This window comes from Octopus bimaculoides, chromosome 9, assembly GCF_001194135.2.
Source record: "Octopus bimaculoides isolate UCB-OBI-ISO-001 chromosome 9, ASM119413v2, whole genome shotgun sequence".
NCBI lineage: Eukaryota > Metazoa > Mollusca > Cephalopoda > Octopoda > Octopodidae > Octopus > Octopus bimaculoides.
In genome coordinates, this window is record NC_068989.1 from 673,226 (window position 1) to 677,559 (window position 4,334).

Here is a 4,334-nt window from a genome sequence, read left to right on the forward strand (position 1 = left end):
TGATCATACACAGAATTTTTGTCTAAAAAGGTTATGATTTATCTTTTACTTGTTTCAGTCATTAGATTGCGGCCATGCTGTAGCACCGCCTTGAAGGGTTCAGTTGAACAAATCGCCCCTAGCACTTTTCTTTAAAGTCTGGTACTTAATCTATCGATCTTACTACCTAACTGCTGATGTATGGAAACGTAAACAAACCGACACCGGTTGTCAAGCAATAGTAAGGTACGAACACACACACACATAACACATAGGGTGTTCGGTTAAATTTGACGATTTTTTATGTCTGCCCTGAAGAGCATAAAGATTAAAATTGTTGAGAAATGGTTGAGATGGCGGACTGGAAGCTATCTGAATATTGGACACACAAATACTATTTCTTTTTTTCTTTCAGTTTACCCATTGACGTTCTATTATTTAGCCTTTTAAGTTTTTGGTACATCTGAGTGTCACATCCTAGGCTGTCAGCAGCCTATTTCTTTGTCGCTTTAAAATTATTGTATTCAGTTACAACTTTTCTGAGCCAACTAGGGATTTCAGTTGGGTCATTTAATCAGCTAGAAGAAGCAGTTAAGGAATGTAAGGACGTTATTTATAGGTCTAATCGATCGGTGTTGATCTGAAGCTAAATAACAGCTTCAGCAACTATTTCGCATTCATTCATGGATTCGATCAAAAGTTATTGCACTCAAATTTTGTGACACAAACTCATATACAATAAGAGAGAGAGAGGGGGGAAGAGGAAGAGGAGGGCGAGTAAACTATAACTAGCGACGTATTTCTTGTAATCTTCTATTTGACTCGCGTTTTCCCCTCCTCTGTGCGTTACCTTCTTCTGTGATGTTACGCCGATATCTAAGGGAGAAAACTCCCATTTTGTTCTTTAATTTTTTCATACTTAGTAAAGTTAACAAGTCTTACGCGATGATATTACATTCAAACATAACCCCGAAAGTCCTTAAACCACATGAAATTTATGTTTTAAGTTACATTAAATGGTCAAATAGTTGGTTTGAAACTATAATAGTAAAATCAAGGGACGTAACTGTAAACCGACTATCGTACGCCTGTGTGGGGTATATATATATATATATATATATATAGGTTATGGGCGATAGTGGTGTCAAATAGACCCAGAGGTTTCAGGTAATGCTGAGTAAGTGCTATGGATAGACCACAGTTAAGCTCCAGGTTCAGTGATTATGCGAATAAGGGGTCCAACGTAGGTCATATATCGGCGTATGAATATAAGGATTTTTCGTTATAAGATTTTTAAAAAACCAAGGCTGTGTGCATTATAGAACATTTATAAATAGAAGGTCTTACAGCTATAATGTTATATAATGCACACAGCCTTGGGTTTTTTTAAATCTCATTACGAAAAATAAATCCTTATATATATATATATATATATAAATCTAGTTTCCTCCTCTCGTCGTGTAGCGTCCACAGCTTCCTTCAGCATGTTTAGACTTGGCAAAGAACTTCACCAGTCACTGACAGCCCGACCAGTTATTGCAGTTTTCACCAATGATTCCCTCCTGCCACTTTCTGCTGCTCTCGCCGACAGCCATTGCAGTCGCCAGTCTCCCCACCAGGTTTCAATATTTTTGCAGTGATTTCATTACTTGTCTCTTGGCTCATTGTTGGATTTTCCCCTACATCCAGGTCTCTATTATTCGTTGATCAAGATTCTACGGCTCTGTCTGTGTCAGTTGATCTAATGTTTCTCAAAAGTGCTCCATCCATCACCAGTCTTTTCTCCGTTTACTCTTCACCGCTCTATTTCAGCTGGTCTTTGCTCCAGTTATCTCCCTTATTATAGATTCCCGAGAACCATTTTAGATTATTGCTTCTGCCTTCGTGCACTTTTTGTCAAGCCATCACAAATCCATTTGAACTGTTCGTCCAGCTCTTGGCATTCTTCCCTACACTTTTCTATATTTACTCCAAGGTTATGACTATTCCATCTCTTCAGGGCTATGTAAGACTACATTATTTGTGTCTATTCGGTTAAATTCATTGGTTCCAAATTTTGGCACAAGACTAGCAATTTTGGGAGAGGAGGAGGCAAGTCAATTACATCAACCTCAGTATATCACTGGTACTTATTTTATCAACCCTGAAAGGCAAAGTAGACTTCAACATAACGTTGAACACAAAACAAAGACATACAAAATACTGCTAAGCATTTTGACAGGTGTGCTAACAATTCCACCAGCTTAATTAATTATTGATACCATTAATACACCTGGCAACAATGTTACTATCATAAACTGTATACCAGGGAAGGTGGTGCCAGACTACAAAAAGATTTCATTTGAAAGAATGGAACGTTAAAGACTGGGTTTCCAAAATGTCAGAGAAACGATCCCATCTAAAAACTGAATATTTGTTACTGTTGAGACGATGACCATTTGAAATATTAAAAATGCTTTTGAGAGCATCCAAAAAGGTAAAACTAATTTTCAAAAATGCAAAAACAAAGAAAATTATTATGAAGTGGCAGGTTATAAATTGTGGACACTGTATATATACTGTTATATGCAGCAGACACACTGTTGTAGTTTTATATTGTTATATGTAGTAGAGACGATTTCCATTTATGACAAGAGAGAAAAAGTGAAAAACTTTTATAAAACTTGAGTTAATAAAGACAGGTGAAAGAATGGATGTTTTATTTATTTAAATATATATATATATATATATATATATATAGGGTTGGCAAGAAAGTAATTTCGGTTTTTTTAGTGTGAAATAACTCGTCTATTTTTTTTTTTTTCATGAAAAGAATGAACTTTAATCAATTCTATAATTTTCCATTTTGTTTGATGACCTTTTGCCATCTTTTTGGCAACTTCATGATTCCATACTCATAGAACTTCTGGTCCTTATCAGCCAAAAACTGAAGCAAGTGTGATTTCAAGTCATCGTCATTATTGAAAGCTTTACCATTCAAAGAATCTTGCAGACTTTGAAATGAATGGTTACCTGATGGTGCAAGGTCAGGGCTGTGGGGTGGATGGGACATCACTTCTCAACCAAGCTCCAATAATTTTTTCATAAGTTAGCAAAGATTTCTGTGGTCTAGCCTTGTCCTTTACGATTTGCCAATTCTGGCCATTTTTCTTTGATTGCTTCCTCCAGTTTCATTAGTTGTTGAAAGTAAACATCCGAATTGATTGCTTGGTTCCTTAGAAGCAGCTCAAAATGCACAACACCTTTGTAATCCTACCAAATTGACAGCATGACCGTTTTTTGATGCAATTCAGTTTTCAATGTGGTTCATTACACTTGGATCATGATCATTTTTGATTGATGTTATATTGCAGACAATCCATTTTTCATCACCAGTGATGATTTGTTTCAAAAAAAGGTCGATTTCATTGCGTTTGAGATGCATATCGCAAATATTGATTCGTTGTGTTAAGTGAATCTCTTTCAATTTATGTGGAACCCAAATATCGAGCTTCTTAACAAGTCTAAGACATTTTAAGGGTTGTGTGCGATACATTTAACCTCTCTGCAATCTCTCACACAGTTATATGACAGAACATTGGTCATCTTTGAGTGAAAAATCTTCAGAATGGAATTTTTTTAACCATTCTGACATTGTGCATTCTGTTAAGCAAACACCATAAACTTCACACATCTCTTTGTGAGCCTCAGCAGCTTTCTTGCCTTTATGGAAATTTAAAAAAAAGCAAAATATGGCGAAAATGTTTGTTTTTTGCACTCCCATGTTAAAATTGACACTGAGCTAACATCTGTAAACAAAATTACTTGCAATTTGCTTCTAAAGTAAGCTAAAAGTAACGGCTATCAAATGTCAAAAGGAAAAATATCATAACATTGATGACAGTCATTAAAAAAGATCGTTTACTATTTGTGAACAAAATTACTTTCTTGCCAACCCAATATACACACACACACACAATCATTTTTTTTACTTCCCTTCCTGCATACATCACATTTCCCCCATCTCAATCACTGACATCCATTGTGCAAGCTGATAATTTCGATATCATTCCCAGCTTTTATACGATTTACTTTACAAGCAAACGGATTCAACCGAGGAAAATTCAGCAACAATTGCTTGAAAAGTAGCAGCAATAGTTTGTAAAGAGGAAACTAACACTGACAAAAGAGAGAAATAACAACACAGTATAGGAGAGACATGCTCAAGAGGAAGGCCATGGATTTTTATTGTAGTTTTGTAAAAAGGTAAATTCACCAGATATGCCACTTATGAAATAATTCTTTCAAATTTTTTTTAATGGATACTGGTGCTGTAATTGGTAATGTTGTCAAAGATATATATATATATATATATA